Source organism: Podarcis tiliguerta (genome assembly GCF_965153285.1).
Source record: "Podarcis tiliguerta genome assembly, chromosome: 16".
Classification (NCBI taxonomy): Eukaryota; Metazoa; Chordata; class Lepidosauria; order Squamata; family Lacertidae; genus Podarcis; species Podarcis tiliguerta.
The window spans coordinates 5,995,765-6,021,461 of NC_139549.1; the positions used below are offsets into that span (position 1 = coordinate 5,995,765).

General features: G+C 47.5%; 2 long non-coding RNA genes across 2 annotated transcripts; one reads left to right on the plus strand and one right to left on the minus strand.

The window, feature by feature from the left end:
* Positions 1-11,839: 11,839 nt before the first annotated feature.
* LOC310665897 lies at positions 11,840-13,569 on the plus strand. Its single transcript, XR_014505696.1, has 2 exons — positions 11,840-11,973; positions 13,028-13,569. It is a non-coding gene; the product is annotated as an uncharacterized lncRNA (long non-coding RNA).
* Positions 13,570-24,222: 10,653 nt separating this feature from the next.
* Positions 24,223-25,416, minus strand: LOC310665981. The gene is made up of 2 exons (XR_014505735.1): positions 25,374-25,416; positions 24,223-24,751 (listed from the first exon to the last, which is right to left on the minus strand). It is a non-coding gene; the product is annotated as an uncharacterized lncRNA (long non-coding RNA).
* Between the last annotated feature and the right edge of the window lie 281 nt (positions 25,417-25,697).

The window sequence follows — 25,697 nt, forward strand, 5'->3', positions numbered from 1 at the left end:
GGAAGTGAACAGGACTGGGATGAAGAAATTGAGGAAATGTTTCCTCTGAGGTTCCAGTTCAGGCATAGGCAACCTCAGCCCTCCAGATGTTTTGGGACTACAACTCCCATGATCCCTAGCTAACAGGACCAGTGGTCAGGGATGATGGGAATTGTAGTCCCTAAACATCTGGAGGGCCGAGGTTGCCTATGCCTGTTCCAGTTCATAGTGGTATAGTAAAATGATTGCAGTTTTTCAATCCCTCAAATCAAAGGCATGTTTCTCAGTTATTTAATATTTGCATAGGAAAAAGTCCTGCTGAATCAAGTCAAAGGTCCGTTATAATTCAGCATCTGTGGCCAAGATGTTCTTGGGGAGCCAAAATATGGATCCTAAAAGTAGCAGCTCCCAACCCCTACATATGATTCCCAGAACTAGTATTCAGAGGCATACAGTGGACACTCCGGTTGCGAATGTGATCTGTGCGGGAGGCACGTTTGAAGGGAGAGGGGAACGGTTAATCATTAATATTATCTACACATAGTAAATTCCGGCACTCTGCTAGGATGGTTACACAAGCTCAAACCCAAAAATGCAGTTATTTGCAAAGTCTAAATCAGACAGGTCAGGAGGCCGTTTCCTGTCTAACCAGCTATCTGAAACTGCTGATGTTAGTTAAAGGTCAGAAGGTCGTTTCCTGCCTAGCCAAAAACTGCTGTCAACTAAAAACCACTAGCAAGATGTTTCCTGCTTTGCTTCTGCTTTAAGTAATGCAAGATAAGAAGAGATACGAAGGACACGTGTACAAGGAGGTGGGAGGGGGTGCTTACTGAGCAGAGAAAATGCTTAACCAGCAGAAGAAGTGCTTAAGCTAGCAGCCTTAGCCAGCAAATATAGATGTGCCATATAAGGAATAAGTTGGAAACTTGCCAGCTGATTGGGGGAAGTTTTGGGGGAGGTCTGGGAGGTGGGTAAATACTCTAAAGTATAAGAAGGCTTGCAGATGCGTATTGCTGCACAGTCAGATTTCAGAAACTATATTCTGCTGGCTGTCTCTGTGCACAGATTTGCAATAAAACTCTTTTCTCCAAAGAAGAAACTTTCCTGGAATTTTTTTATTCTCTTCTCGGTCCTGGGGACGCGGGTAAGCAATTCTCTGGCAGAGTAAAGGGCATAAGCCTACAGCTTGGTGCATTGGCCGGGAATTGCCCCACCCCAAGGGGGCCGGGAAGAGCCAGGCTCGACCAGGTGAACAGCTCGGACCGGAGTCCGCAGGCTTCAGCGCGCACCCTACTGATTCGTGGGAGAAGCCGGCCACACCGCTCCTGAGTAGGGACCTCGGTCGAGGGAGAAAAGAGGACTGGCCAGGAGGGAATCCGCAGCGGAAAACGGTAAGCCCAAGGGACAGGGCGTGGGCCCCAAGGAAAAGGGGGGCGAGGTCTGATCAAGCCTCACCTGGTTGTGCAGAGGGCCGCCAGTAAGGTTGGGTACAAGGGAAACAGAGGGGAGAACTGGCCGATTGCAGTAGTTTGCCGCCAGTAAGGTTGGGTAAAAGGGAAACAGAGGGGAAGTTGTATTGGTGTGTTTTGTGTGTTGCATGTTGAAATTATAATGGTGTGATTTGTATGTTATATGTTGCATGTCAGATACTCCAGTGACTGAATTGTTGTCAAGTGTGGGTCGGGGCCTAGCGCTCCCCTTGGCCGAGCGATTGCAGGGTTGTGCGTTTTCTGCCAGGGCGACCTCGTGCAGACCACAATCTGTATCGTGTGAACTGTGAAAGAATTTACAGCCCAGTCAGGTGCGGAGTATCTGAAAAGAAAAAAAAAAAAAAATGGGGTCTGGGGCAAGCCAATGTAGTCCTCTGGAATGTTTTTTAAAGAACTGGAAAGCGGCCACAAAGCATGATGATTGGGGAATCAAATTGCGAAAACAGAGAATGAGGACATTATGTGAAGTTGACTGGCCCGCACAAACTAATTGGCCGTCAGGAGGAAGCTTTGATTTGCAACTAATCAGCCCATTATACCAGAACATATTGAATGTCCACCCCGACCAAATCCCTTACATTTCTACTTGGAAAACCAATGTAGAAAAGAATCCACCGTGGTTGAAAGCCTGCCAAGGCGACGCCCCACGAAATACAATTTGTACAGTTCGACCGGCAGGGAAGGCAGAAAAGCCCCCGGTGATACCAGACCCAGAAGATGAGGAGGGGGGAATCATCAAACCGCCACCACCCTATGCTCCACCAACTGCCCCTCTAGCAATTCCCCCAGGCCCAGGTCCCCAAGCACCGGAAGGAGCTAGCCCCCAGCCTGAACCCCCCAAGGCTGATGAATCAGAAGAGGAAGAAGAGGATGATGAGGAATTTGCAAAGGGATTGGTTGAGTTAGCAAAGAAGGGAAGAGAGTGGACTCAGTATCAGTCTTTGAGATTGCAACAGTATGTACAACCCTATGCGGAAAAAGTGGATGTTAGCCCCCACGTGTTGGCTGCAGCAGGATGCTCCTCAGCACAAGGGAAGAAATGGCAGAAGGAATGGATAGAAGCAGCAACCAGGGCAGCCTTCCATAAGTCCCATGAGGCACAGAAAAAGGGTGGGGTCGGAGTAATGCCCCTCCGAAGGGTTTATGACCCACCGGGACCTCCAGGGCCTGGTGGGGCGGAGGCACCACGGACCTACACGGTCCAGCATATACCCTTTTCAAGTGCAGATGTTTGTAATTGGAGAAATCAAAATCCTTCCTTTGAGGAGAATCCAGCTAAAATTATAAAATTGTTTGAAGGGATTTTTAAAACCTATAATCCCACTTTTGATGATGTGCAGTATTTGATGGATGCGCTGCTAACCACAGAAGAAACTAGGCGAATCCATGTTGAAGCTCGAGTACACATGAGAGCACAGGGAACACCGGATCCAGACATTATAACAGGATACCCTGATAGTACCCCGAATTGGAATTATCAGACTGCTGATGGCCAGAAAACCCTCACTACCTACCGCCAGAACGTATTAAATGGTATGAGAAGGGCAGCCAGGAAACCCACCAACTTTGTGAAGGTCAGAGAGGTAGTGCAGGGGAATGAAGAGGCCCCAGGGGCTTACCTGGAACGCCTGAAGGAAGCCTACCGTCAGTATACTCCTGTAGACCCAGATGAGGCTGCCAACGCCCTTATTGTAAAGGCTGCTTTTGTAGCTCAGGCAGCGCCCGATGTCCGCCGAAAAATTCAAAAACACGAGGGGTTCATGGGCCACACCCTTGAGTGGATGTTAGAACTGGCTCAAACCACTTACAATCAGAGGGAAGAAGAGGAACAAAAGAAAAAGGAGAAGTATCAAGCAAAGAAGTTGATGGCATTACAGGCCACCGCACCCATCCCTCAGAAAAGAGGAAGTGCCCGGGGAGGAGGGCAAGGCCGCCTGGGGAGGAATCAGTGCGCCATCTGCCGGCAGGAAGGGCACTGGAAAGGAGAATGCCCACAGGCCCACTTAGGAGGGAGAGGACGAGGAGAACGAGCCCCAGGCCCGACCCCCAGGGGACCTGGACAGGAACTGAGACCTTGGTCATCGACAAATGCCAGCAGGGGTAGAGGACGTGGACAGGGACCTCCCTGGTACCCCTCAGCCCAAAGGCAGCCCGGCATGATGAGCCTGAGAGAGGAGGAAGAATACTAGGACAGACCGGGCCCAGCTGCTTTAGGTTCCCGTGAGCCCATGGTCAAAATACAAACAGGGAACCAAACTATCCCCTTTATGGTTGACACAGGAGCCGCCCACTCTGTTTTGCCAGTACCAGTGTCCAAGCCCACCAAGCAAACAATTAACATAATAGGAGCTACAGGCAAATCACAAAGAGCCCCATTCCTGCAATCTGTTGTCTGTCGCCTGGGTGGCCAAGTAGTCCAACACAAGTTTTTATATATACCAGAGTGTCCCATCCCATTATTGGGCCGAGACCTGCTATCAAAATTGCAAGCCCAGATTTCCTTTCAACCGACAGGAGAAGTGACAATGACTACAGGGCAAACAGGAGAGCTTTCCTTAGAAGTACCCTTAAGGGAACACTGGCGCTTAATGATGGTAAAAGAAGAGGAGGGGATTATTCCAGAAGACCTCCTGCAAAAAGTAAACCCTGGTGTATGGGCAGAAGGCAACCCGCCCGGAATGGCAAAGAACATCCCACCTATAATAGTCAAGCCCAAACCATTCGCCAACCCTGTGGCTGTGAACCAGTACCCTATCCCCCGGCGAGCTGCAGAAGGAGTATGGGTACATTTGGAACGGTTACTTCGCCATGGCATCCTGAGGCAGTGTCAATCTCAGTGGAACACCCCACTCTTGCCGGTGAAGAAGGAAGATAACTCGTATCGTCCGGTCCAAGACCTCCGATTGGTCAACCAAGCCGTGGAAACCCTCCACCCCAATGTGCCCAATCCTTACACACTGTTGAGTTTAATACCTCCTACTGCCTGCTATTTCACGGTACTGGACTTGAAGGATGCATTCTTCTGCTGCCGTCTGGCAGAGGAAAGTCAGCCCCTGTTTGCATTTCAATGGATGGATCCAGGAACAGGCACCAAGGTGCAATATACGTGGACGAGGCTTCCACAAGGTTTCAAGAATTCTCCAACCCTTTTTGGGGTAGCATTGGCCTCGGACCTGTCTAGCTTCCCCACCAGCCCACACAGGGTCTTGTTACAGTACGTGGATGACCTTCTTTTGGCCTGCTCAGACGAGGACACGTGTATGAAAGCCACCAAGGATTTGTTGAATCACTTGGCTGAAGCAGGATACCGGGTATCTAAGAAGAAGGCCCAAATATGCCTACCCACTGTAAAATACCTTGGATTTGATATATCCCATCAGCAACGGACCCTTAGAGAAGAAAGGAAGCAAGCCATTATCCAGATTCCAGAGCCAAAGAATCGCAGAGAACTTCGTGGTTTCTTGGGCTCGGCAGGATTCTGTAGAATATGGATCCCTGACTTCAGCACAATTGCCAAGCCTCTGCACGAGTCAACCAGAGGAACTGAAAAGGACCCCTTTGTGTGGGGAGAGGAGCAACGGCAGGCCTTCAAGGATCTGAAAAGGGCATTGCAGCAAGCACCAGCGCTGGGTATCCCAAATCCTGAGAAGCCTTTCTCCCTGTTTGTGGATGAAGACCAGGGAACAGCAAAGGGAGTGCTATGCCAAAAATTGGGAAGCTGGCAGCAGCCCGTGGCATACCTATCTGAGCGCCTGTCGCCTACAGAACAAGGCTTACCGCCGTGCATGAGAGCAGTTGTGGCAGTAGCCACCCTACTGAACAAAGCAGACAAATTTACTTTTGGCCAAGACACTGTTTGTGTGACTCCGCATGCAGTCCCAGCACTGCTTGACATGAAGGGTACCTATTTCCTCTCCCAAGCGAAGATGAGGAAGTGTCAGATGTTATTGTTGCACCCACGTTTGAAGTTCCAGGTCACCACCGCCCTCAACCCAGCTACCCTGTTGCCGGTAGGAGAAGGTGAGGAGCAGACGCACGACTGCATTGAAGTAATGGACGAAGTATATTCCAGCAGGCCTGATCTCAAAGACAAAGCAGACCCCCACTGGCTTTCATGGTTTGTGGATGGAAGCAGCTTTGTCGAGGCTGGGCAGCGAAAAGCAGGCTATGCAGTGGTAGCCCTGGACGACCAGGTGGTCGAAGCAAAGTCACTCCCGCCTGGAACATCGGCCCAGTTGGCAGAACTAACTGCGCTTACCAGAGCCCTGAGCCTGGCAAAGGGACAGAAGATAAACATCTATACTGATTCTAAGTATGCATTCCTGACCTTACACGCCCACGGAGCCTTATGGAAAGAGAGAGGTTTGCTTACCTCCAGAGGAAACCAGGTGGCCCACCCACAAGCTTTGTTGAACCTTCTGGATGCTGTATGGGAGCCTGAAGCGGTAGCGGTTATCCATTGTTATGGACACACAACTGGACCAGGGGAAGTGGCCAGAGGAAATCGATTGGCAGACAAAGTGGCCAAGGAAGCAGCTCGGGAACTAGCCCCCATCCCGGTTATCGGAGCACTAGTCCCAGAAGAGATTTTAAGCACCGCTGACAAGCCAGCTTATACCAAGCAGGAAAAGGACACTGCAGACGCCCAGGAACTGACATTGACCAAAGAAGGATGGTACCTTACCCCTGATGACAGGATATGGATTCCAGAGTCTCTTTCGCGGCAAATAATTCAGAGGTACCATGATTCAACCCACATAGGACCCGATGCTACAACCAAGCAGCTGGAAAAATGCTTCTATATAGCCCACCTCTACCAACTGGCAGCCCAGATTTCCAGGAAATGCCTGCTGTGTCAGAAGAATAATCCCAGAGCCGGACCACTGGCTCCCCCAGGGATTCAGCACAGTGGAACGGCACCTATGGAAGATCTTGTCGTGGACTTTACTGAATTACCCCGTTGTGGACTGCACCGCTACCTGCTGGTAGCAGTGTGCACCTACACCGGATGGGTCGAAGCATGGCCCACAAAGACTGAAAAGGCATTTGAAGTAACCAGGTGCCTGCTTAGGGAAATCATCCCTCGCTATGGATTGCCAAGGTCCATAGGATCTGATAATGGACCAGCATTTGTTCATGCAGTCCTACAGGGGCTGGCAAAAGCGCTCCAGATCAACTGGAAGCTGCATACTGCTTATAGACCCCAGAGTTCTGGAAAAGTAGAGAGAATGAACAGAACTCTAAAGAATCAGCTGTCCAAGCTGACACAGGAAACCGGGTCTAATTGGGTGGCCATGTTGCCCTTGGCATTACTCAGGGTCCGCAGTCTTCCGTCAAAACGGACCCACTTGTCATCTTTTGAAGTTCTGTTTGGGAGACCAGTCCCATATGTTAGAATGTTAAATCCGTATGTTAGCCAAGATGTGCAACTGAATAATTATGTACAGTCACTCTCCCGAGTTCTTTCTTATCTCAACAGGTGGACCCAGGCTCGCACCCCATGTGTGTTGACTGAACCGTTCCATCAGTTCGAGCCAGGTGATGAAGTGTGGGTGAAAGACTGGCAGCGAGCCCCCCTACAGCCCTGCTGGAGGGGACCATACACCGTGCTACTCTCTACTCCTACTGCTGTGAAGGTTGCCGGCATCACCCCGTGGGTCCACCATACTCGAGTGAAGAAAGCCATCTCGGATTGGACAGTAACACCAGATCCAGAGAACTCCCTTCGGCTGACCATCTCCAGACGCCTGGCAGACGACCGCTCTGCTGATATCACACCGGAAGCTGATATCTCAACGCACAGCTGAAGAATTGGATGGGAGGGGCGCCCGCGGGCAGCGTCCCCAACTCCGTGCCAGGACTAACCCAGGAAGCTCACCAGGACATTTAATATTTCCATAGGGACTTTATCTTTTCTTTTTGTTATCTGCTTTATGTCCCACAGCCCTGACCCCACTGAGCCATACCGCATTTATTGGCCTGATGGACTCTGCTACGACTGGTTCGTCTTACCGGTGGTAAGATATGGTGTGCTCTATGGCTATTGGAAACTGGGATTTGATGAGATTGCCGTCTTAAAACACCCCACTGCCCCGTTGTGGCTCCTCTCCCACACCACTGTCCGGCATGCGTGGATAGTGCTCATACGGGAAGTTGCAGAGACGCTCGAACTCTATCGAGTTCTGGACCGCTTTTGCTGTTGTGGGAGGGTAGTCAACTGTTATATGGGAGGTAGAGCACTGTACCAACCTCATTTGATAGACCAGGTCCTACTCTTAATGCAGGCGATAGATGGGACGGAACCTATCTTAATGCAAGTATTGCAGGGGTGGGAGCCTTAACCAGGTGTGCATTGAAATTGCTAAACAAGTGGTTCAATCCACCCATCAGGGTTAGCAGAAAAGTTGACCCACGTAGTGGGAGCATCAGCTCACCAGTGGACTCTCATCCTTGAGACTCAACAGATAGTCGGGCACAAATATCAGTGAGCTCTTCAACAATGAGCACACCCCCTGAATATTGGTGGGAGGAACCATGGAAGGATTGGGGTTGGTGGATAGGGGTTATCTCAACCGCTCTTGTCATATGGATGTGTGTTTTCTTTTGCTGGCATGAGCGTCACCGATTTTGTGGGAGGGAACAACCAGCCCCCATCCCCTTGACCCTTCTGGTACTAGCCCTACTTGGGTTGGGTCTGGGAGATGACTCACATATACGGAAAACCGGCCGGTCAGAACCCTATCATCAGATTTGGAGTAATAATACCTATGTTAGAGATATAGATCGTTTCTCTTCTATGCTTAATCTTTCTGAATGCTGGGTTTGTATGCATATCCCTCCACAATTTAAGAAGCCTGGCATACTACTGCATAGTATTCCAATAAATGAGTCATTTAGAATTAGTAATCTTATGTCAGATGGTCGCACCTATTCACCCCCAGTGTTTCTGTCACTCATGGAACAGGCACCTCGTTGTCTCCGTTTCAATCATAACAGCAGCAATTTTTTAGGTCACTATCCATATTGCAATTGGACTTATGAGTATATTAACGGATCCTCCTGCTTCCAAAAAGGTACTTCCATTTATGATGCTATGTGTGTCGATTTTTATACTTGGTTTACCTGGATGACGGCGCGCAGCAGATCTAACTGCCTGCTCCAGTCTGATTTGTGGTTGCTCTGCGGCACAAGAGCCTACAAAGAAATCCCCTCTGCCTTTTCTGGAACCTGTACTTTAGGAGTAGTCGTACCCCTGGTGTATAAGATGGATAAGCTCCCAACAGTCCGTCTGCGTAACAAAAGGGACGCGAAATCACCTATTAACCAGTATACCGGCACAGCCGTCTCTAGGTCCCTTCTACCCCCTTTGGGTGTAGCCATGAATTACCGGGATCTGCATAGATTGGCAAACTGGACCGAGGCTTTGTTTAACTCCACCATCTCGGCCTTAAAAGCAATTAATAAGGAAATGTCAGAGATAAGGGAGGTAGTCCTTCAAAATCGTTACGCTTTGGATGTAGTCCTTGCCTCTAAGGGCGGAGTTTGTGCCTTAATTCATTCCCATTGCTGCATGTACATTTCAGACCAGTCAGCAAATATTTCAGCCACCATCAACCACATGGAAACAATGATAGCTGAAAACCCGCTGAAAGCCACAGGGAGTGATGCATGGGGTTGGATGTATTCCTGGCTCCCTGATGGCAGTTGGCTCAGGAATGTTATAGTATTATTAGCAGGACCGCTATTAATCCTTTTGCTTCTTTGCCTCTGTATCCCCTGCTTATTGCAATGCTTGCAGCAAATAATGCAAAGACTCCTGTCACGGAAGCTAGGACCCACAGTCATCGCTGTGATGAGGGAGTATAGGCCCATACCCCAGAACGAACCTAAGTATTAGGTTGTTCAGAAGAAGAGGAGGGAGTGAAGGGAGAGGGGAACGGTTAATCATTAATATTATCTACACATAGTAAATTCCGGCACTCTGCTAGGATGGTTACACAAGCTCAAACCCAAAAATGCAGTTATTTGCAAAGTCTAAATCAGACAGGTCAGGAGGCCGTTTCCTGTCTAACCAGCTATCTGAAACTGCTGATGTTAGTTAAAGGTCAGAAGGTCGTTTCCTGCCTAGCCAAAAACTGCTGTCAACTAAAAACCACTAGCAAGATGTTTCCTGCTTTGCTTCTGCTTTAAGTAATGCAAGATAAGAAGAGATACGAAGGACACGTGTACAAGGAGGTGGGAGGGGGTGCTTACTGAGCAGAGAAAATGCTTAACCAGCAGAAGAAGTGCTTAAGCTAGCAGCCTTAGCCAGCAAATATAGATGTGCCATATAAGGAATAAGTTGGAAACTTGCCAGCTGATTGGGGGAAGTTTTGGGGGAGGTCTGGGAGGTGGGTAAATACTCTAAAGTATAAGAAGGCTTGCAGATGCGTATTGCTGCACAGTCAGATTTCAGAAACTATATTCTGCTGGCTGTCTCTGTGCACAGATTTGCAATAAAACTCTTTTCTCCAAAGAAGAAACTTTCCTGGAATTTTTTTATTCTCTTCTCGGTCCTGGGGACGCGGGTAAGCAATTCTCTGGCAGAGTAAAGGGCATAAGCCTACACGTTCACAACCCACAGCGTTCGCAACCCACAGCACCGCGTCTGTGCACACGCGGGTTGCGATTCAGCACTTCTGCACTTGCGCAAAGCGCTTCTGCACATGAACAACCGCCGAAACCCGGAAGTAACCCGTTCTGGTACTTCTGGGTTTTGGCATGTCCGTAACCCGATAAAATGCAACCTGAAGTGGCTGTAACCTGAGATATGACTGTACTGTCTCTCCCCTCCCACAAAGTTTTTTTTTTTTTTTAAGTTTCCACAATACAATAAAATAGCATCTAGAAGAAATAGAATCAAAACAGAGCATTTGACTGCAGTATTCTGTTATCTCAATGCATGTCTGTGGAAAAACACTGTAGGGCCAGAGCCAATACCCTCACAGGTGACTTCTCCTGTACCTCAGTGCTTTAGCAGTGCATAATGTGCTATTTCATAGCAAGTGGGAGACTGTGAAATGCAAGACATCAAGCCAGGGTGTTGGCCTTTTAAGAATCTGAAGTCTCCACTAGGGGGCAGAGCCTACAGTAGGTCGTCTCTCTAGGCAGAGGCTTGACAGAACTCAGACTGCTCTCTGACTCTGTTGGAGCAACTTGCTCACTTGGAGCTACCTGACATCCCAGGAAGCTGCTTGTTGGAAGATTCAGGACAGATAAAGGAAAGCACATCTTCATGCACTGCGTAGTTAAACTATGGGACTCACTCCTGCAAGAGGCTGTGATCACCATTGTGATAGGAATTTTGAGGTCTTTTGTTAAATGTTCATAAGTGTACCAGCCAAGCATGTACATAGATCAGCACAGGAAGACTGACCTGGAACCATTTTGATTCCCAAACTGTCCCAAACTGACCAAATGTTTTCTCTGCAAGGTCAAAGGAAAATGGAAAAGCCTTCCCAGTGTCTTTTCCTTCACAAATCCTGTCTTAAGGGTATGTCTGTGTTTGAATAGGGTGTGAGCCTGTGACATGGCCCAGGAACTAATTATTTATCATTGCAAAAGACTGGCCAGGCTACCCAGGCAATCCAATCAAGTAACCTGCCAGACAGGAGATAAACAACAGGAGAAAAACAACATTCAAATTTTTGTTTTAAGACCGCCTTTTCTGTGATGTAGGTGTGATGTATCTGAGGGGTGGTCTTAGGTTACACCCCTCCTGTGATGTATGTATGATGTTTCTGGGGGTGGTCTTGATCTACAGGGTGGCAATTTCAAAAGTCTTTATAAGGCCTTGCAGTGCTCCAAATCCTCAGGGTCCATGCATGCACATATATTTATATGTACATGAGCACTTGTCTAAAGTCAAGAAATATCAATTTCCATCCCAGAGGTTTAACTTGATGGATACCAACCACAAAGGCCATATCCTATTCTGGATAACACCCCACTCCTAAACAGGGAGTGCACCATAACTCAGTGGTAGAACATCTGTTTTACAGGTAGAAGGTATCAGATCCCCTGCCTTAAACTACAAAGAGACACCACCAGTTGGTACAGATAGTATTGAGCTATGTAGACCATTCCTCTCCTGCTCAAGAAAGCACCTTTATGCCATATGTTTGTTTTATTACTGCCAGCTTGATGTCACGCTATCATTCCTTTGTCATACTCCTATACGTGCTTTCAGCTGCGATTTCAAAATAACCAGGGCACCAAGCCAATGGAGCATTAATCACTCACAATTAATAAATGCTTAGTCGATGAGAGATATGGATTAAGCAGGGGAATACCAATTGGAATGGAGGAATACAAAAGGATGTCATCACTACGTCAGGAATCAGCTGGTGTTTACAGATGTCTCACTTCCCCTGGGATGGGTCGGTGGCACTGTATAAAATAGGAGAGGGTTCTTCACTCCTTCACTGGAACTTGTTCTTCTAAGGAACTACCGCTGCTGAACAAGGTAAGATGTTTATTATTATTCGTGCAAGATGTGGCAGGGTATGAGAGAAGTTGGATATTTGCACTCTCCCCCCCCTCCAAATTCAGCAATTATTCTGTGTTGGGATGGACAGAATTTCAAACTATCCATTAGAGATAGGCATGGAGACACCCTTCCAAAACAACATTGGGTCCATGTTCTTCCATATACTTGCTGCTTGGTGACTCATCCCAAAGAATCTGACAGAAAATAGACAGAATTGCTTTATTGATTCTTTACGTTTGTATCCTATCATTCCTCCAGGGAGCTCAAGGTTCACACAAGTTCTCTGTAGAGATTTAGGCTGAAAGAGAGTGATAGGGCAAGGGACTGACCCCTTACTCAGTGAACTTCATGATGACCAAGTGGGAATTTGAACCACGGTTTCCTGGGTCCTAGTCCAACACTTTAACCACTAAGCCACAATGGCTGTAGATTTTGTCTTCAATGCCAGACCAGTGTAGCAAATAGGGAGTGGGAGGGCAATAGCTGCAGGTGTTGAATAGGTTCAAGGTGTTCATCAATGTATTATCTTTGCCAAGTCTTAAGGTGGGGAGGTAGTCTGGATGTGTCCACGTTTTCTCAGTCTTTGGGAAGGAGGGGATTGTCTACCGACTGGCAGGAGCTTGCCTAGATCTCAAGCAGAGGTTTCTCCCAGTTCAAACTGAAGATGTCAGGAATTGAAACTGGGACCTTCTGCATGCAAAACAGATTCTGTGTCATTGAACTATGGCTGTTCTCCAAGACATAGAACTGGTGATTGAGGGGTGTTGAAGAATCATTCAGAGACTGGTGGATCACACAGAGCACTAGCCGGATCCCGATGAGTCTAATTCCAGTCTATATATCAAGTCTATGTGCACCCCATCACCCTGATTGCATGGCCCCTAGATTCATGACACTGACATCTCATGAGCTTATGGTGGGTTATGATAGGAGACCTACTGGTGGCCAGTATAGAAGCCTGACCTAAAGGATATGTTTTAAAAAGTGTTGTGTGGTTCCTCCTCCAACCTTCTCTCTGTCTCCTTTACAGGTTCACCCTTCTACTCTTTAAAAATGAGTTGCTGCTGTTGTGGACGTCGTGGCTGCTGCTGTTGCAACCAACATAGGCCAAGAGTGGTCTACTATGTCAGGAGGCAGGTCCCCGTTTCATCCAGCTGTTGTGGCCGCCGATATTCTTATGTCCCTTCACGAAGTTGCTGCTCTCGTGGACCTCAGCTCCCCATCCAGCAGTGCTGCCCACCAGGGAAGAGATGCTAAATAAATCTCTGCTGGCATTGAGAAACGCTGGAAGTCTCCATCTCAACAGCCGGGTGGAGAAACCCCATCATGGAGAACCCCGATTTGAAAACCTGTTTGTTCACCTCTTGCAATCGCATGTTGCTGAGTTAAATGCCTGAAACCTTCCTCATCACTATGATCACCTCCTCTGCTCAACTGAACAATTTCCATTTGCTTTATTCCTTGGAACGAATTGCTGAATTAGTTTCTAACAATTGAATGAGAGGCGATACCGTGCTTTCGAGCCACATGGTGTGCAAAGCAAACATTAAAAAAAAAAGTGAAATTAAATAAGTTCTCATTGTCTTAATACTTCACCCCCACATCACCACCTCTTGTCTGCAAACTACATCTCAGGCCCTTTTAACAATCCAGACAGACCAGGATTTTCCAGGGACAATCCTAGATTTACAGAAGCCGTCCCAGTTTCTGATTTGATCCTGGAATGTCCCACTTTTCCTTTGGACGTCCCTATTTTCTTTGGGGAAATGTTGGAGGGTATGGAGTTATGCAACCCCTGAGCCAAGGAGATAAGTAGCTATACAGCCTTTAGAAGGCATCTGAAGGCAGTCCTATATAGGGAAGTTTTTAATGTTTAATGTTTTATTATGTTTTTACATATGTTGGAAACCACCCAGTCAAATGGGTGATGTACAGTGGTGCCTCGCAAGACGGAATTAATTCATTCTGCGAGTTTTTCCGTTGTGTGAGTTTTTTCGTCTTGCAAAGCACCACTGCATTTAAACACTAACAATGGCGGGGAGGGGCGGAGAGAAGCAGGACAGTTGCTGCAGCCGGTACCTTGGACTCACCCGCATGTTGTGGCCACCACGCAATGCGGCTGCTGGAGGGCGGTGGGGCTCAGGAGCGCGACTCTGGCTGAAACGCTGACTGCTGGCAGCAACGGTTCTCTGAGGGGAGCGCGCGAGGGGGGTGGGTCGTCAGCCGGAAGGTCGGAGGGAGCCGGAGGAGCCGTCAGCCAGAAGGTGGGAGGGAGCCGGAGGAGCGGGGAAGCGTGCGTGCGTGCGTGCGTGCAGTGACTGTCACCATGACACGAGAGGCAGGGCCGTTTCGTCTAGCGAAGCAAGCCCTTAGGAAAATCCGTCTTGCGAAGCACCTCAGAAAACTAAAAACCCTTTCGTCTTCCGAGGCATTCATCTTGCGGGGTACCACTGTATTACTATTACTATTACAGTGGTAGATCTGGTTACGTACTTAATTTGTTCCGGAGGTCTGTTCTTAACCTGAGGTACCATTTTAGCTAATGGGGCCTCCTGCTGCGGCTGCGCCACCGCTGTGTGATTTCTGTTCTCATCCTGAAGCAAAGTTCTTAACCAGAAGTAGTATTTCTGTGTTAGCGGAGTCTGTAACCTGAAGCACATGTAACCCGAGGTACCACTGTACTATCATTAAGGCTGACCCTATTTTCATTGGAAAATGTTGGAGGGCAGGAACAATCAATCCCTTTCACCAGGGAATTCTGGGGAGTGTAGCTCTGTGAGGGGAATGCTCAGCATCCTTAACAAACTACAGTTCAATGGAATACGAACTCCCTTCCTCATGACTGGATGCCAGAAACAGGAATCAAGAGATCTTACCAATGTATTTATTTAAGAATCACAGAGACATGGAAAGTTCAACCACTCGAAAGATGGCGTTGCTCCAACTGGGCTGCTCCACCCTCCAGTAGTAGTGTAGTGGTTAAGAGCGGCAGACTCGTAATCTGGTGAACCGGGTTCACTTCCCCGCTCCTTCACATGCAGCTGCTGGGTGACCTTGGGCTAGTCACACTTCTTTGAAGTCTCTCAGCTCCACTCACCTCACAGAGTGTTTGTTGTGGGGGAGGGAGGGAAAGGAGAATGTTAATCGCTTTGAGACTCCTTTGGGTAGTGATAAAGAAGGATATAAAATCCAAACTCTCCTCCACCTCTCCTTCTCCTCCTCCTCCTCCTCCTTCCCTTCCTAGCAACAGCACTTCCCCTTATAGTGGCTGTCAGGTGTTAATTGTCTCTGGCTCTTTTGCTCTTGCACTTTCAATGCATGCTGGCAGGGCCAGATTTAGGTCTGATGAGGCCCTAAGCTACTGAAGGTGAATGGGGCCCTTTATATGTCCAGCTGTCCTTTGTCAACAACAAATTGTCACTTTTTTGTGTTGAATATATGCTATATAGTAATTTATGGACCTATAGGTATTTAAAGCCATTTACACATGTTGCCCTGCAACCAGTCCATGCTGAATGTAGGCACCCTATATATAGAAAGGAGCAAACCAGTGATATTTTAGGGAGCAGGCTAGCAGGTGGGACCCATAACTAACATCATAGGAGCCTACACAACACAAAACACGGTTGCTGTATGTAGGTTTTATTTTATTTGTTTTTTAATCTTATATTTTGAAAATGTACATCCAGGTTTTTCCCCCTTTAATTTTTTTGGGGGCCCCCAAGGGAGTGGGGCCTTAAGCTATAGCTTGTTTAGCTTATATGTAAACCCAGAACTGCACGCCGGGTTCTGGGAGAAGTGGGGTCAGGAAGGCTTTCCAGTGCTAACATGTCAGCTGGCTGTTCTGGCTCTGTCTCCCCCTCCCTTCTCCCAACACCTCCCAACTCTTCTGTTCACATGTCTCTGAGCTGTGACCCTCCTCAAACCACTGCTGTAAATCAATACAATTTTCCCCTTCTCGGGAAGGTTCAAGAAGAGGGGGAGGGCGGTCTCCACTATTCCTCCTCAGTTCTTTCCTCCTCAGTTCAGCCCCTGACAACAGGCTTCTTTGAGGGGAAAAGGTTATAACAGGCATAGGCAAACTCAGCCCTCCAGATGTTTTGGGACTACAACTCCCATCATCCCTGACTACTGGTCCTGTTAGCTAGGGATGATGGGAGTTGTAGTCCCAAAACACCTGGAGGGCTGAGCTTGCCTATGCCTGGGTTGTGGTTTAAAATTGTAAAATATTGCTTTGGATGTGCAGATGGGACCTAAGAGTCACCTGCCAGGTCTTTCAGCTTCTATATGTAAACTTGGGGTTGATGGATGCCATTTTGTCCATCACAAAGGCACAGAGGTAAACAATGGAGCATGTTCCCATAGGACCCCAACATGAATGGCTTTAAAAGAGGATTAGAAAGATTCACGGAGGATAAGGCTATCTCCATGGTCGAAGGCAGCAATGCTTATTAATACCAGAGAGTTCTCCTGTGCTTGGTTCCTTGTGGGCTCCGTTTTGAGGCATCTGGGTGGCCATTTTGAGAGGAAGATTCCCCCAAAGAAGGAAGAACTGTAGCTCAGTGGTAGAGCAGCTCTTTTGCATGCAGAAGGACGCAGGTTCAGTCCGCAGAGAGCGTCCGCCTGTCAGTGTGCATCTTATAATGAAATGCCTCCATACAAAATGGTTTGAGAATTGGAATTGCGACTTAAATAACTGAAGGGTGGAGGGATATTGAGGCAGATTTGAACCAGTAATCATTTGAATCTACTTTTCCTCAGCCCACCAGGTAAACCATCAGCCTTCCACCAAACTGGGCAGTGGGAGAGCGTGTGTGTGTGTGTGTGTGTGTGTGTGTGAGAGAGAGAGAGAGAGAGAGAGAGTTTCCAGCTAAGAATAAATAAAAACACAAAAAAAGCAAACCAAAATTCTGCACAGAAATTTATAGGGAAAACAATTGCCCCATCTTTGAAGGGGAATTTATGTGAGGTTCAGAGTGTTTTCATGAGGTAATTTTGAGGGGAAGATCTGGGAAAGAATAAGAACGAACGCTTGGGCTAAGAAATTGCCAATAAGGGATTGGTGCATTAGATTTCCACTGAGGGAAAAGAGAAGTGCAGTTTACCTCATCTGACTCTTTGCAGTCAAGTGGCTTCTAAAACAGGAGGGGAAGGAACGTAAGGGCAAAGATGGCTCCTTGCATCCCTAGCTGTGCATGCAGAAAATCTTAATGAATAAAAAAGGCAGACACAGAAGTATGGTAGCTTTCATGATTTCTTAATTTTTATTATTGTCTGCATAATGTAGTTGGAGAAAGCATGCATTATAGCTGAGTACCCTAGAACACCAAGAGGAAAATCAAAACACCATCTATGCTACATACAATAGGCTTGGCTACATGCAATAGGCTCCTTTGTTGATGAGAAGGCCGTTGAAGGAATAATAGGAAACAAAGAAGAAGGAGATTCGAAGTAGTGACTGAAGGAGCCTGGTGAGAAGCTTCAGGCAATTCATCCTTTGTAATCAAGTAACCCAGCAGCCTTAACGACCAATGCTGTTGGTCGCTATTCCGGTTGTTGCATCGACTGTTTCTGGACTTTGTTTGACTCTGGACGGTCCTTTAGCACTTCTTGGTGCCACAGCCTTTGGTGGCACAGCAGGGGACACAGCATGTCTGGCTGCAGCAGGGAGAGCAGCAAGATTTGGAACAGCTGCAAGGGGAGCAACAGGACTGACCACAGCAGGACTGGCCGCAGCAGGGAGAGCAGCAAGACTGGCCACAACAGGACTGGCCACAGCAGGGGGAGCAGCAGGACTGGCCACAGCAGGGGGTGCAGCAGGACTGGCCACAGCAGGGGGTGCAGCAGGACTGGCCACAGCAGGGGGTGCAGCAAGACTGGCCACAGCAAGGGGAGCAGCAAGACTGGCCACAGCAGGGGGTGCAGCAAGACTGGCCACAGCAGGGGGTGCAGCAGGACTGGCCACAGCAGGGGGTGCAGCAGGACTGGCCACAGCAGGGGGAGCAGCAAGACTGGCCACAGCAAGGGGAGCAGCAAGACTGGCCACAGCAGGGGGTGCAGCAGGACTGGCCACAGCAGGGGGAGCAGCAGGACTGACCACAGCAGGACTGTCCACAGCAGGGGGAGCAGCAAGACTGGCCACAACAGGACTGGCCACAGCAGGGGGAGCAGCAGGACTGGCCACAGCAGGGCACAGGGCAGCACAGGACAGCTGTCCCGCAGGATGAAGAGCAGCAATCGTTACAGCCCATCTTTTGTGGAGTGAAGGCAAAGCTGAAAGAGAACCAAAAGATACATTCTCTCTCTCTCTTTCTCTCTCACCGTCCCTTGTAGGGGCTGCCACCTCTGCTCACCCCACTCACCAACCCCACCAACCCAGCTGTTAATCTCCTTTCCCCCACATTTGGCCAATTCATCCTCCCTTTACATGAAAACCCCTCCCCTTAAATATACCCCCTCTACTACCTCCTCAAAGCTCATCCCAACCCCAACCCTATTTATCTGAAGAAGGAAGGGGCTTCGGAAACTGGTTTGCCAAGCACCTCTGAAGCACCTCCCACGCTGCTTTAGCAATGCAGTCTACACCACAATGTTTTGTTGTATCTAGCTTGTTGTGCAAAGTAGAATATAGGAATGCAATAGAGGGATGGAAACATAGGATGCTGTCTTATGCTGAAACAGACCATCATTCCACTGAGCTCAGTATTGTCTGCACTGCCAGGTAGCATCTCTCCAGGGTTTCATAACTGGGGTCAATTCCCAGCCCTACTTGGAGATACTGAAGACTGAACCTAGAATCTTCAACATGCAAAGCACATGCTCTACCACTGAGCTTTGGTCCTTCCAGGCAGATAATGGGCTGAGCGGAGAGTTCAGAACTCACTTACACTACATTATCGCACTGTGAAGGAAGGGCTCCAATTCTGTCAAAGGTTCTTCCCACTTCCTCGCTTTTAAAATACAAAAGAATCAGTGGAACTTACCAGTTGTGGTAGACTGTGAAGTCAATGAGGTAATGTGAGTGAAGGACAGAGGGATGGGAGTCCTTTTATGCAGGTCCACAAGCCCATCCCCAAGGAAGTGAGGCAGCGTAAAAACATGCCCAGTCCTCCCTTGGCCATCCAAGCGCATTGCCATCCGCTGCGCCATCATCCGGTCTGTAATCCTTCTTGTTGTATTTGTGATGAACAAAGTATATTTGGGGCCTATTATTTAACTTAGGTTCAGCTAATAACACTGTAATTTCCCCATGTGTCTAAGAGGCACTCAAAGGATTAATGTAATAGAAAGAATATTTAGCATGGTGGACATTTCACTCAGTGACAACAGACTCTGATTCATGAGCCGGAAGCTCTTATCCCACTGGAGATGCATGCACTAAATGTCATCCCCCTCCCATTAGGAGATTCATGTGACTTTTCAGGTAAGTTATACTTATTGAGGAGGAAATATGACACCCAGCAAAGTCAAGTTGCCAATGTACATGGGGGGACAGTGACAATATTTAAATAATCCTGATCTATGGTATTGATGGATGTGGGCAGCACTGTGGTCTGAACCACAGAGCTTAGGGCTTGCCGATCAGAAGGTTGGCAGTTCAAATCCCTGTGATGGGTTGAGCTCCCGTTGCTCGGTCCCTGCTCCTGCCATCCTAGCAGTTCGAAAGCACATCAAAGTGCAAGTAGATAAATAGGTACCGCTCCAGTGGGAAGGTAAATAGCGTTTCTGTACACTGCTCTGGTTCACCAAAAGTGGCTTGGTCATGCTGGCCACATGACCCGGAAGCTGTACGCTGGCTCCCTCGGCCAGTAAAGCAAGATGAGCACCGCAACCCCAGAGTCATCCGCGACAGGACCTAGCGGTCAGGGGTCCCTTTACCTTTCCTAGATATATCGATGAAGGATCAGGTTGTCAATTTCTGCTAACACTGAATACTATGTTCTCCTTCCACTGCAAGCATGCCTGTGAAAGCCATTTTCTGGGGAACCTAATTGGATAGAATTGCTGTTCCATTCATATTCTGTCTTGCTTGCCAATTTCCCCAGAGGCCTTTGGTTTACCACCATGAGAAGATGATGCTGGACTAGGTAGGCTTTTGGCCTGATCCAGGCAGGGCTTTTCTTGTGTAACTTGCAACTTTGCTTATGCAACTTTCCAACCGTATTTTTCACTCTATAAGACACACTTTTTTCCTCCTAAAAAGTAAGGGGAAATGTGTGTGCGTCTTATGGAGCAAATGTAGGCTGCTCAGCTTTCCCTCTAGCTGTTCTGGCTTCAGGGATAGCCACACAAAGCCTCTTCAGCGAAGCGGGAGCATTCATCCTGCTTCGCTGAAGAGGCTTTGCACTGCTCTGCTGAACACAGCACACCAAGAGGGAGAGCTGTGCAGCGCTTCTTGTTGTGATGCCTTAGCCTGAACCACCCTCCTCCTTCCTCTTCAACAACATTTGATTCAGAAATTTTTTTTTCTTGTTTTCCTCCTCTAAAAACTAGGTGCGTTTTATGGTCTGGTGCGTCTTATAGAGCGAAAAATACGGCACTAAGAAATGTGCTTGTAATGTGGGAGTTTACTGATTACTGTTTGTCAACCTAGCATAGTACCATGAACTGAAACTTCAAAGAAAACACTTCCTAAAACCCTTAGTCCCATTTCCTGTTCATCTCCAGGACTTGGGCAGGGGAAATTTGGCTGAAATCCAACTAAGTTCTATTCAGCATAGACTCAGTGAAATAATTCATTCCCATGAACTTCAGTGTAGGATTAGCAGTGGATACAACCCATAATAAATAACAACAACATATGTTGTTAGTCGACGTTTCCCATTGGGTCCAGTTAGCATAGTCAGTGGTCAGGGATGCTGGAAATTGGTGTCCAACAGCATCTGGTGAGGGAGTCTCTAATTTGGGTAATAACAACCACGATATTCAGCCTCGTTGGTTGTTTTTGTGTGTGTGTGAGCTTCTAATTTAGTCTAGTTCATACTTCTAAGCACATGCTGGTTAGACCTGAGAATTGCTCTGCTATTAGTATAAGATGTTGTTAATGATATGCTATTAGCCAACCTTCTTTTAATGAAAGGTGTGAATATAGACAAAGAGAGAGGAGTGGAATGTGCTGTGCTAGAAAGACATCGCCTTTACTTAACCTGAATGTGCCACCATTGGTGGTGTATCACTTCCTAAGAAGGTCAAATTGCAGCAAGAACCCTCTGTGTCAGGCGGCAGAGAAACCAACCCCCGCGGCAGGTTGCTAGGAATGGGCAAGACAAGGAAAAGTCCTTACCATTTGCTTTTATCCAATATTCACAGAGAGAAGCTTGGGAATCCATCCTCTTGGAATAATAATAATAATAATTTATTATTTATACCCCACCCATCTGGCTGAGTTTTCCCCAGCTACTCTGGGCGGTTCCCAATCGAGTGTTAAAAACAATACAGCATTAAATATTAAAAACTTTCTTAAACAGGGCTGCCTCCAGATGTCTTTAAAAAATAAGATAGCTGCTTATGTCCTTCACATCTGAAGGGAGGGCGTTCCGCTACCGAGAAGGCCCTCTGCCTGGTTCCCTGTAACCTCACTTCTCTCAATGAGGGAACCACCAGAAGGTCCTCGGAGCTGGGCCTCAGTGTCCGGGCTGAACGATGGGGGTGGAGACACTCCTTCAGGTATATAGGACCGAGGCCATTTAGGGCTTTAAAGGTCAGCAATAACACTTTGAATTGTGCTCGGAAATGTACTGGGAGCCAATGCAGATCTCTCAGGACTGGTGTTATGTGGTCCTGGCAGCCACGCCCAGTCACCAGTCTAGCTGCCGCATTCTGGATTAATTGCAGTTTCCAGGTCATCTTCACAGCCCCACGTAGAACTCATTGCAGTAGCCCAAGCAGGAGATAATCAGAACATGCACCACTCTGGCGAGACAGTCCGCGGGCAGGTAGGGTCTCAGCCTGCGTACCAGGTGGAGCTGGTAGACAACCTCCCTGGACATTGTCCTGAGGAAAACTCCACACCTCTTTTCTCCCACTTCCCCATTCATCAACAGCACCCTCCCACACTTTACGGTTGACACTTAGGGCCATCTGTCCCAAGCTCTTTGCTCTCCTACTTTCAAGGCCCACCAGGTTCTGGGAGATGGTGGAATGCTTTCTACTGATAACGTGCCAGCCAGCTGCTGCTCCGGCTCTGCCTCCTCCTCCTCTACCATTATTTCCCAAATTCCCCCCTCATCTTCCTCTGAGCTGTGACCTCCCTCAAACTCCTGTTGTAATTCTGAAGTGTCTTCTTCTCTGGAAGGGTCAGGCTGGGGGAGAAGGTCTCCCCCATTCCTCCCCTGCTCAGTCGCTGACACAGAACAAAATAAAAGTTTTGATGGATCAGACTAAGGTGGGGAGGGGATCTATCTAGTTCAGCAGCTGGTGTCTCACAGTGTCCAAACAGATGCTTCCTCCCCCAAAAAAAGGAATACAATGGTACCTCGGGTTAAGAACTTACTTCGTTCCGGAGGTCCATTCTTAACCTGAAACTGTTCTTAACCTGAAGCACCACTTTAGCTTATGGAGCCTCCTGCTGCCGCCGCGCCGCCGGAGCACAATTTCTGTTCTCATCCTGAAGCAAAGTTCTTAACCCGAGGTACTATTTCTGGGTTAGCGGAATCTGTAACCTGAAGCATCTGTAACCTGAAGCGTATGTAACCTGAGGTACCACTGTACTTCTGAGGGGTGTTGTGTGTGAGTGTGCAAAGGAATGCTGTTATCCTTTTTATTGGTGTCATGAGAATCCTTTTTATTGGTGTCATGAGAAACAATTCAAATGAGTGTATTTGTGTATTTGCAAGCTTTTATTTAGTCCACAAACATTACCTAGTTCCACTATTTATGGAAACATTGTGTTTCTGTTTAAATGTATTGAAGTCATTTGTATAATCAACTGCATTAGTTTTGGCCATAGCAGACAGAAGAACGGAATAGCAGAAGCTGAACTGCAGAAGAACGGAAACAATGACTGTGACTAACAAGGAATGTGACAGATATCTCTGCCTCCATACATCACTAGATACAACCTATTTTAGTAATAGTAGTAGCAGCAGTAATAATGTTTTTTAAAGCAATGGTTATATTTATTAAGAGAGAGCAAGCACATGACCATAGAAATCCAATGCCAGATGTTCTGAGCAGGCTGAGGAATCAATAAGCTTTCAGTTCTGAAATAAATTCATAGGGTTGGGATTGGGAATTGGGCCACCAGGGTATTGTAGGATTCCAACTCCCATCAGACCTTGCCAGAATGACCAGCAATAAAGGATGGTGGGAATTGTAGTCCAGAAACATCTGGAGGGGCCACACATTCCTCATCTGTGCCTAAGGTCCTGGACTGACCGAGCAACTCATGTTGTCTATCCATCCCTATGGATGCTATTTTGGCTAGGGGGTGAGAATTACAAGGTTAACTACAAAGAAACAGCTCTAATGAAGGGTGTGCGCACAGTCAAGGATCATACACCAGATGATGTTGTAGTGGAAGCCAATGCCGCGTTTTAATGGAGACATGAGCATTGTTGAGTAATAGCTCACTACTAGGGGGAGCAGTCGCAGAGCTGCATACGAAGGTCCACCACCTGGTAGTTAGTCACTCACTCACAGGACGCGATATTTTATCCCGTTCTTTTTTCCAAATAGCTGAGATTGTAGTGGATCAAAGGATTATCCCAGACTGATTTTGTGATGGACCTGGAGAGTTATTGTCCCAAGAACAGGCATGTCCAAAGTCCATTTTGGGGGTCTAATCCGGTTCTGGCTGGCCCTTTGCTTGGCCCTCATGGCCCTTTACTTCATCAAATCTGGCCCTCTTTGAAAAAAGTTTGGACGCCACTGCCCAAGAAGTTCTATGAAATGTTCTTATTTTTCCAAGTGTCTCCAAAAAGGTAAAGGTAAAGGACCCCGGACAGTTAAGTTCAGTCATAGACGACTCTGGGGTTGTGCAAATTGCTGTGCAAAAAAACTAGAATATCCTCCTAAGTATGTGTGTCATACATGTGCCCTTCCAATGAGATATGGCCCCCTTCCCAATATTGTATGTGGGATGGAGATGTGCTCCTCAAAAACTCAGCTTCTGATCCTTACTGGCCCAGCAGCCCTTCAGCTGGAAATGCTTGCAAAGCAGATGACTTATGCAGGATCTATGACACATTCCCCATCTCAAGGCAAAGGAACACAAGAACATTCTACTGTGCTTTAGAATCTTTATTAAATGCCATATGAACATATTTCTCCCCCATAGAGGAGTTATTCAAAGAGATGAGAAGAGAATGACCCCCAGGACCACCATGATGATAAAGAGAAGACAACTGGCATGTCTCCTTGAAGGAAAACAAAGCAAAGTAAGAAGGAGATGAGAAGAATCCAGGGTTGTAGAAGGAGGCAGGAATAAACTTAAGGCACAGGAACAGATGAATCCAAGGAGTCCGCCAGCATGGAGGAGGCAGCAGCTCTCAACACTTCACTGAACTTCTTCAGCAGCAGCCTTGCTTAGGATAGCAGCAACAGGAACCACAGCCGCAAGATCCACAGCCACAGCCACAGGAACCACAGCCGCAAGAGTTGCAGCAGCAGGGGGAAGAGCAGCAGCAGCAAGGAACGCAGCAACAGGAAGGACTGCAGCAGCAGCAGCAGGGGCAGCAGCAGCACTTGCAGCAGCAGGGAGAGCAGCAACAATTGGAGCAGCAGGACATCTTAGCGGTGGAGAGGGAAGGTGGAGCTGAAAGAATTCAAGGGATTTCCCATTAAGCAAGCACACCACAATATTAAGAACACCTTTGATAGCCAAACATTACAGCTTAAGACCAATGTGAAATGTATGTTTAAAGTTTGCTACACATTGCATCAAGGAAAGGAATGCATAAAGTGGCCTCTTCTGAGTCTCCGTTGGGAACTCACTGGAAGTCAGCTAAACACATCTGAGAGGATGCTCTCTGAGCCCCCAACATCCTGTTAGGAAACAGATGACATGCTTGGCAGAAAAAAGACTATCTTAGAACCTGTGCAACACAATATTAGGCAAATATTTTAGTCCTACAATGCTGAAAGAATTCAGTCCTAAAGGCAAGATCCCAACTTCTCTTTGAATGAATAAAAACATGTGTTGTAAGAAATGGCATTTGCAAGAGACCTTCAATCCCTTGCACCCAAGAGAAAAGTAGGCTTTGAGTTAGAATTAACATCAATTACGCTTTTCTCCATGAAAACCTCCCCATGTGGTCACCAAGAATAAGAAATATAGTGAACCATTTCATTGCAAAACCGGAGCTGTTAGACTACATCCTAAAGACCTGAAGCTCTCCTGAAATCTAGGAAACCGAAAGAATGAAGACAGAACATACCTTTTTCAGCAATAAGATTTGGTGTGGATGTTGGATCCAGTGAGTGAGTGAGGAACTCCTAGCTGGTGGGCCTTTATATACCCCTCTGTGAATCCTCCTGCAAACAGTTATGCACCAACCAGTGATTACAAGGTCTTCATTAAAAGTCCTCTACCACACAATCATCAGGTGCATGATTCTTGACTCTGTCCACATCCGTCCATTTTAAAGGCAGGTGATTAAAGTTATTCTGCAGTTGCAACCCAGTAATTCCTAGTTCTGTCCAAAGGGGGCACTTATGGAATTGCTTCAAATCAATTATGTTCAGATGAACAGGCATCATAT